We start from the raw sequence: 13,103 nt of genomic DNA on the forward strand, positions 1-13,103 counted from the left end.
GCGAGGGAGTTGGACCAGATGACCTTTAAGGGTCTCTTCCAACTCAAACAATTCTATGATCAATACATGAGCATCGATGAAATCACTGAGCAATTTACTGCCCTGAGCCATCAGATGTCAAAACATTTTGCAAATATCACTCACATTTTTCCATGGATCTCACTGAAGACAGTGGAGCTGCACAGTTCACTGAGCACTCAGGGTGGCCTGACAGAATGTTTCTTTTGAGTATAAATAGTGAAATTCAAATTAACTGCAGAGCAAAGGTAGAGTTTGAAGGACACGAAGGCAGGGGAAGTGCTTCTCCCCCTACCCACCCCCATTTCATGGTCCCTCAGACATGAAATGAAGTGTCGGTAAGCTTCACAGCACAGAACACAAGCATCCTGCTGCCACTTCAGCCATACTCTCCACTGCTTCCTACCCAGCAGCAGCCTCAGTGGTGGGCTGCCCACTCCTGCTCCCATAGGCAGTGGTTTTGCTAACTTTAGGGACTTCACACAGGATCCAAATAGAAAAACCTATCTGCAGTTTAATGGGAACACAGCTAAGGGGCAGAAATAATGATATCTTTAAAAGTTGGTGAAATTATTGCCCAATTAAGGTAACGGAAGCGTGAGAATGGCATTCTTAGCCCTTTCCATTCTAATTGGCATTTCAAAGTGAAGAAAACATCCATTTATAGTAGTTTCATCCCTCAAATATCCAGTCAAATTTCATCAAAATATGTAGCATTGTTTCCATTAGTGGTGGTGTTGGAAAATTTTTGGTCACACAGCAATGAAACACCTCACCCACTGTGTACAGATAATTCTGCTCTGTTTAGATGTCAGTTTCATTTCCATTACATTCCTGCTTTACCTGAACTAGTAACTTGGGTGAGGATCTGAATGCTGCATGAAAGATAATAGGGCTGTCTCTGAAAGCAGGAGGAAAGCACACATGACATATTGCAATACTTTAGCTTATCCCCAATGTTTCACTTCTGGAACAGAAAGGCAGTGTGCAGGAGGCCAGAGAGGCAAAAGGAAACGACAGTGAAGTGAACAGCTTCCAGCTCATGACGGAGACAACCAGGCATGCTCCATGATTGCATGGCCATAGCCTATTGAATTTAGTGTTGGAAAATGCTGAGTATTTCCATTAACCTACTGGTTTCATAGTTTCTAGGTGATCATAAGTACTGCTGAGAAAATAAAGCTATTATAAATCCTTGATTTAATAGACAGTGTCTGAGAAACTTGCAGGAGCAGCTGTAAAATTGTGAAGTCAACAATGACTGTTCCAAAGAGTACTGTCTTCAACAAGAAATTTTATGATGACATAGGCTCAGCAATGCTTAGTGTTATCTTTCAGCAGTCATTTGCATGTATCCACTGAAGCACAAGGCTGCATATCAGGGACCTTACCACACCACTGTAAAATTTATTATTAAATTGAAAGAGTTGCTGGTCAGCAGTAATTCTTTCCCTGCTCACACACTGCTACAGGTTTCTCATGCTTTCCTGTGATCTAATTCTCACTCTTTAGCAAGTTTCCTGGCAGTTTCTCAGCTGTTCTAACAGTCTCCTGGAGAAAAACAAAACAAAATAAAATAAAATAAAAAGCATAAAACAGCTTAGACATAAATATTAACAGTTGTTCTATTCAATGTTTAAAATGGGAAAATACAGTAGTGAAGTAGAAAGAAAATGAGTTCATCCTGGAATGTGATTTGGAATGATAGGACTATGGCATGAATAGTGATAGCACCAATGAGAGTGAGGGCCTTGGAGATCTGGATTTCTTTCTCACTGGATACACACACATATACATCATAGGCACATAATTTTGAAAACATTCACATACAGTTTTCTAAGTTTAGTGTTTGTTGGTGTCTACAAGGAAGAAGCAGCTTTACCAAACAAAATAACAAGTCTGTGAGAGTTTCCAAGGGCTAATTATGTAAGATAAGTGAACTATAAAACATTATTAGAGATTATGAGAAAAGGATTATACTAATCAGGAGAAAAATTGGCAAGAGTTGCTGGTTTACAAAAACTACAAATACTTTCCGTGTACTTAATGAGAGGGCATCATGATGAAATATGGGTGGTGGATATATATAGCTCTGGATGTTGAGCTCATATACCCTACAACCTGACAATCCATTTTCTAACCAGGACGTTGTTGGAAGACTTCCACCGAGAGGCAATTATTTGTCTGGCAGAAGGAAGTTGATGGAGCAGGGGATGGAGACAACCAGAGCTTATGATTACCGATGATTAATATTCAAGTTCTGTTTAAAGCTGCCACTGGATTGCAATCTTTGGAGTATAACCCACAAACGTGCAAGGAGTGAGAATCTTGCAGCCAGTGATTACCATGGGTAGGTTCTACCTGAATGTTAAAGCTCTTCAGGCAGTGGAATGTCACTGATTTCCAGAACTACATCACAGTCTATTGTCCAATTATAAACTGTGTTGAGGAATTGTTATGGACTTATTTTGCGTATGTTTAGATTTAGCAGTCTCTCCATGATGTGATTTGACAGGAAAACACTGACTTAGCTCACAGTGTGTTTGAAGTTCATGCAGTTAAGTACAGATATTTCCTTAAGCCAAGCAGAGTTTGTTCAGAACCGTGGAAAGACCGGTATCAAACCAAAGAGCTATAGCATTCCTCAAAGAATTAAAGCATAAAAATAGTTGTCTAGTTTGTGTAGAAGTCAAATTTATATATATATATATATATATAAAGGAGGGGGGTGGGAAGGGGGAGATGCTTAAACACAAAAACAACTAACCAAAATAAATAAACAAATAAATAAACCTGCAGCACCTCATGTGAGTTCAAAGTGTCATTGTCAAAAATGACTTAGGGGCTACTATGAGGTTTTGATGATTTAGGATCCTGAAGTAACTTAACTCTCCTACTCAATTATTAGATGAAACCTTACATTAAACGTTTTCTATACCATATCTGGTTTTTAATGTTCTAAATTATTTACACTTTACTCTGGGTCTCCGCTCAGACCAAATCAAGCACACATGTGACTATTAGAGATCTTCCTCCGGATAACTTTGTAACTACAGCAATGAGTCAACTACTTTGTCATTATATTTCACGGGTTTTGGTATCTACTTCCAGTACTTTCACAGAGTAGCAAAACAATGGTTCCTAGAATCTAGTTTTATGAATGAGACAACCATTAAGGCTTATTAAGTAATTGTGGCTAGCTCTGGCCTGGAAAATAAATGAGGTCGAATTAAGAATTATTTTCTACAGCTTCTCAAAAGAGGCTGGGATCCAGGGAATGGACAGTCTTTGAAACATTAAAAAGTAATTACAGAATCACACAAGTATTAATGTCAGACTTAGGAGGCTCTGACACACAAAGTTTGGAAAGACAAGAACTATTTCCTTGGTGGTAATAACAAACGGAAGATATTGTAGCAAAGAATTCCATTTGAAGGAAAAGCCACAAGACTGTTCACCTTTCTGGGGGCTCCAACCTGAGCCTCAAGAAGTTTCAGGCAGCTAATCAGTGGGTAGGGGCAGAATAGGTGAGCCTACTGCTTTTTATTCTGGATTGGTCTTATCAAAGAAACACAGAACCTCAGAATATCTTGAGTCAGAGTGGGACCCAAACGATCACAAGTCCAACTTCCTGACCACCCAAAATCCAAGCCTGATGTCAGAGTGTTGTCCAGACACTCCTTGAACTCCAGCACTCAGGGCCATGTCCACTGCCCTGTGCAGCCTGATCCATGCCCACCACCCTCTGGTACAGAATCATTCCTGAACCCCCACCTGATCCTCCCTGATGCAGCTCCAGGGGAAAAAAAGGAAAAAGAATAGTGTTCAGGGGTTTGTAATAGTTTTCCTACCGAGTCTCTTGTGGTTTTCAGTTCTCCACAGACTGTTCTGATTGGAGTGTTCTTTAAGGATGTATGAGGCCGTGTGCTGAGCATTGTGAAGGCCTGAGCTTGAATATTGAGTCAATTCTCGGTGTGGACTCTTGGAGGTAATCCACAGGGGAGGAAGTTGGAGTGGTTAGAGCTGTAGAAAGCAAATAATATGATCTATAGAAAGAGTAAAACAGCAGAGATGTCTGGAGTGCAGAAGGGGCAGTGCCAGGAGATGCTTTGATGCATTGTACAATGCTGAGAGTGCTGCAGACCCATAAGCAGAACTGCAAATTATTTCAAGGAAAACATGCTTTACCAAGTCCCAACTTCCATGATGCACGCCGCACGTACTGCATGGGTCAAACAGGGTTAAATTCGCAGGTCAGAGGTAAAGTTCTGAAGATCTCAATACCACAAGAAATAAACCTACTCAGTATCTGTGGGCAAAACAGAAAAAGAAGGAAAACACATGCATAGCTAAGCTACAGTAGAACTTGTGTATGTAATGTAACATCGTAATGCAAGTTGCAAAATATAGTGCTTGTTAACTAAGAAACGACAAAATAAACAGAATGCTGTCCTGCACATTCAGGCAGTGCTGTGGGAACAATAACTGAGGAGGGACGGTGCCGTAGTGAGTGTGAACAAAAGAGATGAGCATAAAACTGGGCTGAATCTTCTTCTGATAGATAAGGAACCTTATCCCTGGTGAATTTCAAAGGGCAGCTCTGGAGATTTGGCCATCAGAATTTCTCAATGAGAAATTCAACATTTCACAAATCATCAGCATATCAGATAATCTAAGGAATGGGATCATTGCTGGCTGTTCCTGTAATACTGAGAACAATCATATAAGCATTTCATTACTAGAAGTCAGTTTTTATCCACTTTCCAGTTACCCAGTCATTACAACCTGTAAAAATAAATCTGTTAATAAGGGTAGGACTTGGGGGATGTGGGGACTCACAAGAAGCTAATGCAGTTAATGTACAGAAGACTGGACTTCATGCTACTTGCAGAATAGATGGTCTAAAGACAAAAGATTTTAATTTTGTCATAAGGCCTTTAGAAACTTGGTGCCTCCATAAGTGTCAGAGGTTTCTTACATTTTCAGTCATCATCTACAAAAGCTAGTTGGAAACATCTGCTTAGAATTCATTGCCTTCTTTCATTCCTCTTCCCTTCTTTCTGTCTGTCCAGAAGCTTGCTCTTTGCTTTTTTTCCCAGTTTTTCAGTTCTTGATGCAGTTTCTGGCATGGATCCACACACTTGGAGACTCAGAGTGCAGGATTCCAGGGACTAAAAAGCGTTACGGAGCCTTTCACTCACTTCAGTGGCACTGGATCAGGCCTGAGGGCCTTATCTACCCTACCCCAGTAGTGAATAAACACCATCAGAACAGAACTGCAGAACTGGGCTCTGTTTGTCAAGTACTTGCCAAAGCTGGAACCAGCACAGAGGAACCCATTTGCTGAGCAGAAGCAATGCCAAGTTATTTGCCACAATCAGGTTTTATCTATTGATGAGCATTCCTGAAAAAATTCCTTCCTATGACATGAAGAGGAACACCCACAGGGTATGTCAGTGAAAATGCCTATCAAAACATGATAGTACATATATCCCACTGTACACATTATTCATGTGGTTTATGAACGTGTTAAGAATGCATTTCTTAGCTGGTGTTCCTATTTAGGGATCCCTGGTTAATTTCTTGATCTATTTTCATCCTCATTGGATCAAAAGGGAATAGGATCATGCCATAGCTCTCAGTAACAAATTAATTTGATGATTACAGGCAATTATTGGTCATATGAAGGGAAACACATCTTTTCCTTACCTTCCCCTCACATCGATTGTAACAGGGAGGGCTGTGTGGGGCGCTGATGTAGCAGCAGAGCTCTCTGATTTGCACAGGAATTAATTTGCTCTTGGAACACATGCCCTGTTACCCACTGAGATAAACACATGGCTTCTGCTGCTCATGCTGAAAACACAAACTTGCCCCTGTGCAAATATTTGCAGCCGAGCAAAGTCCTGCAGCAGCTGCAGAATGCCCGTTTGTAGCAGCAGCAAGGGCAGGCAGCGAGTGCACAGCACCGCGTGGGAAGCGGGACCAGGGCACACATGGTCACCTTCCTGGACCCTCCCTGTGGGCGCTGGGACCAGAGCCGGGTGCTGCTGAGCCCTGAGAGCAGACAGATGAAATCTGGACACAGCTTTCAAAATCATTCCTGGTTTCCTCAGGGAAAATGCAATAGGAAAAAAAGAACCCAAGAGGGGGACACATGGTCTGTGCGTGCCCTGCCTTCTCCCATGTTCCTTCAGCAAACCTCAAAGCCTTTCTTCTCCTCCTCCTGCTGTTTTATTCCCTTTTCCATACCCATTTCCACTTCTCCTTTCATCTCACATCCCTTTCTCTTGTCTTCCTTAAACGTATGTGCAGCTGCTGAAATCAGTAAAAAGAAGAATCAATTGAAATAGGAGAGTCCCCATGAGCTAAAATACATAACAGACCTTTGCATCCTGCCAAAAATTCACTCTATTTGGGACTGAAAAGATGGCAGTATATGAGCAAGTATTCTAATGTTCCACACAGTGTTTTACATCAAAAGAAGGTTATATTTCTTTACAGCAGAAATTCCACCGGCTTAAATTGTTCCACAAAGTTTTAAAATCCACAAACCCAACCAAGTTGTCTTCCCCAACACAGTGCCTGCTGTTTGGACACAGAACAGGGACACAGCAGTACATCTAAAGGCAGCAAGTGAAAGGCCAGAGGAGCTGGAAGTGGTGGCAGTGACACCACCTCACAAGATCACCTTTGGTTTTTCCATCTCTGGTTGACCTCGTATGAATGGAGCACAGCGTGCTGCTGAAGCGCCCCAAAAGGACAGCAATTACAGCTTGAGAGCCACAGCAAGATGTACAAGTGTTGGCTCAGCTCTCACATCGTCCCATCAGGCAGCAAAGCCTCCCCTGCACAGAGCCCTCTCCCTCAGGACAGCCAGCAGCTTGCTTAAAGGAGAATTTCCACACCCCAGTGCTGCAGACTCACGGAGCACCCCACATGAGCACAGGTGCTGCTGCTACAGGGCCGTGTGTTCAGATTCCAAAGCAGAATTTAGAGCAGCTTAACTCGCACAGATGGGGCAGGCAGACAGGATTAGCCCCACGGCCTCTCCTGCTTCACAGGCCCTCCCCGTGCAGCCCTCCCATGCAGCCCTCACCACTCCCTCCCAGCATCTGCCCCAGGATTTTGGCGTGCCCCACTTTTAGTAACTATTACTGCACAGAGGTAAATGTGCATTAGATATACCTCAGGAGTATTTATGATTTCTCTTCTGGAAAATAGTACTACTTACTAGTGAAATATGCTTAAATTATGTCTCAAGCTGATGAATTCAAGAGCAGTGAATCACTCACACAGGACATGATTTAACCCAGAAACACAGTGGAAGTAAAACACGGGATGCTGCTTTGCGTGTGCATTACAACCCAAGACGTGATAACCGTTCTCCAGGTATGAAACGCTGACTGCTTTCCTGACCACCAGAATCACAAACGCACAGATTCACCTGGAACCAGGGAAGCTGACGGGAGCTTAATTACAGATGGGCTGTTGCAGGATCATTAAAATGCACCAGGGTCAAACAAATGTTTTCTGTAGTGGAGAGCTATTTCTTATTACCCTGTTAAACTGATAATACACAGTAGATAGAAGTGATTCACTTGAAGCATGGTTTTGCAAATGCGTTTTCTTCCTCACAAGATTTACCAATAAGCTACCAGAGATTCCAGGCCTGATTTCCTACAGAACCCAATCCCAACCCCAACTGACAAGTGAGAGTGCACAATTACTATTTTCTTTATATTTCTTTTTGCACTTGTAATAAATTTCAAAGTCTAAAGTGAGCAAGCAGATAAGTGGACCTAGTCTGTGCTTTCCAGTTTGTATGGCTGCAAAATGCAGCTGCTGTGGTCACAGCTACAGCAGCACTGGAGTGGAGTTTACCGCATCCAGGGCTGCTCTCCACCTCTCTGCTGCAGGTTACTGACCTCAGGTCACAAACAACCACGCTGAATGCTTGGCGTCTCTGTATCAGAATTAAAAATGCAAGAAGATGCTATGAATACAATGTGGTCCTGTAAAGCTGAGCACAGCATCTGGATTGAGCAATGTGCCTGCCTCAAGGCCCACTGCTCTGCCAGCATCACATCGCCAGCCCTGTACGTATACATCCTCACACAGAGAGATTTTCTGTGAGAAATTTCATCCTCTCCATCTCTGTCCAGATGCACATAACCACATTTTTCTCAGACAGGAAACAGCTCCTATGAGTGGATCTCTCCCTTCTTCACTTCCAGGTACCCTGTTCTGCATGTAGCCACTACCAGAATGTGTGCTGCTCTTGTGACTGCAACTTTGGATTGCTGTGGTTCATCACACAACTGTTTTATACATGCTGCCCAGCTTTACAGGACAGCTTTGTGTTCACAGCATCTTCTCACATTTTTATTTCTGATACAGCGAGTATGCTTTCATGGCTTTTTTAATGTCTCAAGCTTTTAGGATACGATTACTTTTTGCAACTTTTCATATTGCTCTGTTTCATCAGGTCTTATTTTCCTCTATTCCCCTTTTTTGAATTAGTTATATAATACTGATATTCCTTCCTTTTTCTGCTTTTGTATTCCCTCTTTGCATATTCCAATACACAATGTCTCCAATTGCTCACAGCTGCTTGCTAAGAAACCCTGAAGCAAGTACAAGCAGACTGAGCTGCGGCCTGTGAGATGCCAGCTCAGAGCACTTAAGGACCTTCTCCTGCCTCTCAGTCTTCTCATCCTTACCATGTTTCTCTTTCTGTTCATTGCTAATGCAGCCTTTTTCTGCTTTGTCAGTTTTCTCCCCTCAAAATATTTCCTGCAACCAGAGCTGAGCAGCAATTATTCCCACAATGAACCACAGCCGTTAGGTCTCAAGTTTCTTCAGAAAAAGCAAAGCTCCCCTTTAATCACAGTGCCCACAGAAGGGGCACGAAACCAAACACCAAATGCACAGCAGGAGCAAGGCCTCTCCCTGGGGCTGCCAGGTGTGACCCAGCAGGGTCTGACCTGGTGGCTACCAGCACTGAAGGACAAACCCTGCTGCTGCTGCAGCTACCTCAGAAGGCTTTTCCACAGCAGAATTGTAACGCACAGCCTCAAAGCGTGGGAGGCTGGAGGCAATTTGAGTGGTGCTGAGAGGTGCCAGACTTATCAGACATGGAAGATGCTTCTCCAGATTTCACTTGTGTACTGCTTTATACCTATGCTAACTCAGTGCAAAACACTGCTGCTGGCTTGACGAGGGAGTTTTGCTTTAATAATCTGCAGCACCTGTTTTGCAGCACCAAATGACTAGGCAAAGTCTACACAGAACAGTGCTATAGAGGCAGAAGGATTAACAGCATTATTTTGCTGCTCCTCTGCAGTGGAAACAGTCTTTCCTTGTATACAAAATTGTTCAATATATGTTTGGTGGTGCAACTGTGCAAACTAACAAGATTTCTTATGCATCAAAGCAGGGAGGCTGTGAGGTTAATACTGGGGAACACCACACAAGCACTCAGCACTGAACCAGCTGTGATGTACATCCTTGGAGACACATACATCTTCAGTATTTATGGACTCCAGAGATACAAAGGAAAAATGTATATTGTGTTATCCTACTACGCCAGAGGCCCAAGAGTTATTTTAAACTATTTATTTCTTGGCTCGTCCCACAGTTTTGTAATAATTGAGTTAAATCCTAAAATAAATTAATTAGATACAATACATCTATTTTTCATCCAAGTCTATGGGCTTTATTGGAGTGCAGAAGAAGAATGTGTTGTTTCTGTGCTGTGTAGCTTCCAACAGACAAATGGCAACCAGTCATTGGCTCTATTTGGGTTTCTTGGTCAAGGCTTTTCTCATGTGAAATGTAACACGTCAGAAATGCTGGTTTCACTGATCATAGCAGACAGCATTGGCGCTCATTTTAAGTATAGGTATGCTTAGGACAAAGCCTTCAGTCCAACACCTTTGATTTATAAGTGAGCTTGAGTAGCAATTCAACATGTCAGTGTAAATAAATGAATCCATTGGGAGCAGCTCTATCTCCAAACTACAGTAGGTTTGGCTCACTATCACTGAACTCTCGCTCACATGCAGATGTGAACACCTGCTGTGGGGATTACACAGCCTACCAGGATCACCCAAGCAGCCCTGCCTGCCTGGGGCAGCAGTTCCTGGGGAGCCCAAAGCTCTGCTCCTTCCTAATCCTGGCCATGTTTCCAACTTCCACCAGCTCAGCCTTTCTCATCAGTTGTTTTGCAGAAACGTTTCAGTTTTCTCACCTGATGGTGAAAGAGAGCTGGTAAAGCGCAGTCTCTTTGAGAACATACCACAGAACACCACTCTGCCCAAAATCTTGATATATTATCTTAACTATCTTCTTTCTGTCCTGCAATCCTGAGAACAACAGAGATCCCTGAGGCTGATTAGACCAGTTTTCTTCTTCCTGATGATTAGACCAGTTTTCTTCTTCCTGATGACTGCCTCTCTGGCCAAAGCCTCTCAAAAGCAACACGAACACAGATTTTGGTTCCTCTGTTTCTATCATACATCCCAGTTTCCGCTCCCATTTCCCTTCTGACCACATTGACACCCGTAAGCAAGCAGATTGAATGCAAAGTAGAACTTTAACTTCACTTTGACCAGTGGCTTCCAGTGCATACACCATCACTCAAAACAGATACCTATATAAAAACATTAATTTCCTCAGTATTATTTTCTGAAGTCTGATGAGCCTAACGGAGGGATGGAAGGTTCATGAAGCTGAGAGAACAAGCAATAGAATGACATCAAAATGCAGAGAGGACCTGGACACACAGCTCTGAGAAAAAGCCTCATAAATAGGCTTTCGTGAGCCTGGAAAAGGATTCAGATCTGAGAAACTGCTGCTGCTTCAGATCTGCCCTGTACTAATGGAAACAAGGCTTTGATTATAAATAAACAGGACTGTGCCACAGACACACCTGATTTCATCATCAGTTTCTCATCAGACGGTGGAATAACCCACAGTGCTGAACTTGACTGTTCATGTCAGCCAGGGGAGCCCAGCAATTTTATTTTTTAAAGCATAAATATAGATAACTGCACAAATAGTAAATTTCCTAAGCTGAATTCAGACAGCTGTAGGGTTAGTCTAAAAGAAAAGCAACTATTTCACTCGTTCCATTTCGGATCCCAGCAGAGATGGTATAAGAGGAGGAAAAAAAAAAAAAGAAAAAAAAAAACGAACTCCGGAAGCCAAGGGCAAAGAAACAATGTGGGAAACGAAATGAAAGTTACCTTGCAAATGACAAGTTTCGGCTTGCTTCGAACTGCAGTAATAAGAAAGCAAAGTGATTCACTCTGGCAACACTTTCCAGCTGGAGGAGGTTGAAATGCTGCGGCCGCCCACCGGCACTGCGGGCAGCGGGCACTGAGCTGAGCAAGGGGGTGACAGGCAGCCGGGGGTCCAAGGGGTGTGTGGGAGGTCTGGGAGGACCTGGAAAGTGGAGGAGGACAAAGAGAGGCTGAAGCAACCGTATTGCAGCCTTGTAAAAATAAAACGGAGTAATGATGGCTTGTTTTCTGAGAGAAAACTGTTCACCTCTTTCACAAGGGGCTGGAAGGTGAATGTCCCAGTGCAGTGCAGTACTGGGCTCTGTGGGAACACTTTGGGTCAGCAGGAAAGCTCTGCATGGTGAGCCGCAGGCAGATGGCGGCTGTTAGAGATGGGGGAGAAGGGCTGAGCAACGGGCCTGTGGCAGCTGATGACAGAGAGAAGGAGCCCAAAACGTGGTATTGATTGACTGCCCAAGAGTGGTTAATATTTACCTCAGCGCTCAAGCTGGATATCAGATTGCGGCTCCCAACAGTTGGCCAACCCCAGCAAGGGCTGTCAACTAAACTGTTAACATTTTTCAAGTACAGACATGCTTATACAACTTAAAAGGAGAGCTACAAAATAGCAGGTCTCATTATTGTCACTTAAAGAGAGCCTTAAAGACAGTTAATTATGTGCATGTCCTTTTAACTTTGTCAAAACCTATGTAATAGGCAATATATTTTATTTTTGCAACCTATACTTAGGGGAGCATGCAGACATTTTTTATATTATCCCCAAATCCCTTATCACCAAAACTGTACTTTGTCCCCAGGCATTTTCCTCATTTCTTTCTATTCTGTAATTCGATGATCACAAAATCACACAAGCTTAATAACAGAAGGAATAATTTGCAGTTGTAACTGCTTCATCTGTTTTGAGTACTTTTTATCTGTGTTTGATAGTGTGATACTCACAGCTCATTTACCTTTTTTAAGGGTGATATATGTTCAGTGGTTTTGATCCTTTTCAGTGTGTAGACCCCTACAAAAGCACCAATGAACCTTTTGACCCTTCAGAAAAACTTTGAGGTGTACTGACAAGAGGCTTCTTTTTGTTTGCTCATAGAGATAGCAGGAGCCCATAGACTACAAACTTAAAGCTACTAAAAGCCTCTGTAAATTACGTGCACTTATTGCACTTGCTCTACAAATGAGTCTGACTTCAACTTTTATTCATAGAAACATAGAACTTTTTGTTTGAATTGGAAGGGGCCCTCAAAGGCCATCTGGTCCAACTCCCTGCAATGAACAGGGACACCTACACTAGATCAGGTGCTCAGAGTTCCCTCCAGCCTGACCTTGAGTGTCTCCAGGGATGGAAGACTGCCTCACAGGGCAACCTGCGCCAGTGCCTCATCACAAGTGTGAAAAACTATTTCCTTATATCCAGCCTAAATCTCCCCTCTTTTAGTTTGAAACCATCTCTCCCCGTCCTAGTAAAACAAATCCTGCTAAGAAGTGCCCCCTTCTTTCTGACAGCCCTCTTTAGACAGGTAGGAAAGTATAGATGAACACCTGAGCAAGGTTTTCCCCAGGGCTAATCATGTCCAAGGAAGAGGCAGTTCAGAATGAGCCACACCTTCAGATATTGGGTGAGCAGCCTCATTTTAAAGAAGTTTGAAAAATGCCTATTTGGAAGGATCCCATTTGCTGGCATGGAAGATTTTCTTCTCTGATGCATTCCTCTCTGTGGGTTTCTTTTTTTTTTTTTTTTTTTTTTTTTTTAATAAGTAGAAGCAGCTCTCACTGATACAG

At 42.8% G+C, this 13,103-nt stretch overlaps 1 long non-coding RNA gene across 1 annotated transcript; it reads right to left on the bottom strand.

The window, feature by feature from the left end:
- Nucleotides 1-1,009: 1,009 nt before the first annotated feature.
- LOC136045570 (uncharacterized) lies at nucleotides 1,010-11,713 on the bottom strand. The gene is made up of 4 exons (XR_010621917.1): nucleotides 11,572-11,713; nucleotides 11,268-11,466; nucleotides 4,207-4,327; nucleotides 1,010-1,569 (listed from the first exon to the last, which is right to left on the bottom strand). It is a non-coding gene; the product is annotated as an uncharacterized LOC136045570 (long non-coding RNA).
- Between the last annotated feature and the right edge of the window lie 1,390 nt (nucleotides 11,714-13,103).

Source organism: Cyrtonyx montezumae, unplaced genomic scaffold, assembly GCF_038088225.1.
Source record: "Cyrtonyx montezumae isolate F1298 unplaced genomic scaffold, pur_monq_1.0 scaffold_14, whole genome shotgun sequence".
In the NCBI taxonomy this organism is placed as follows: Eukaryota; Metazoa; Chordata; class Aves; order Galliformes; family Odontophoridae; genus Cyrtonyx; species Cyrtonyx montezumae.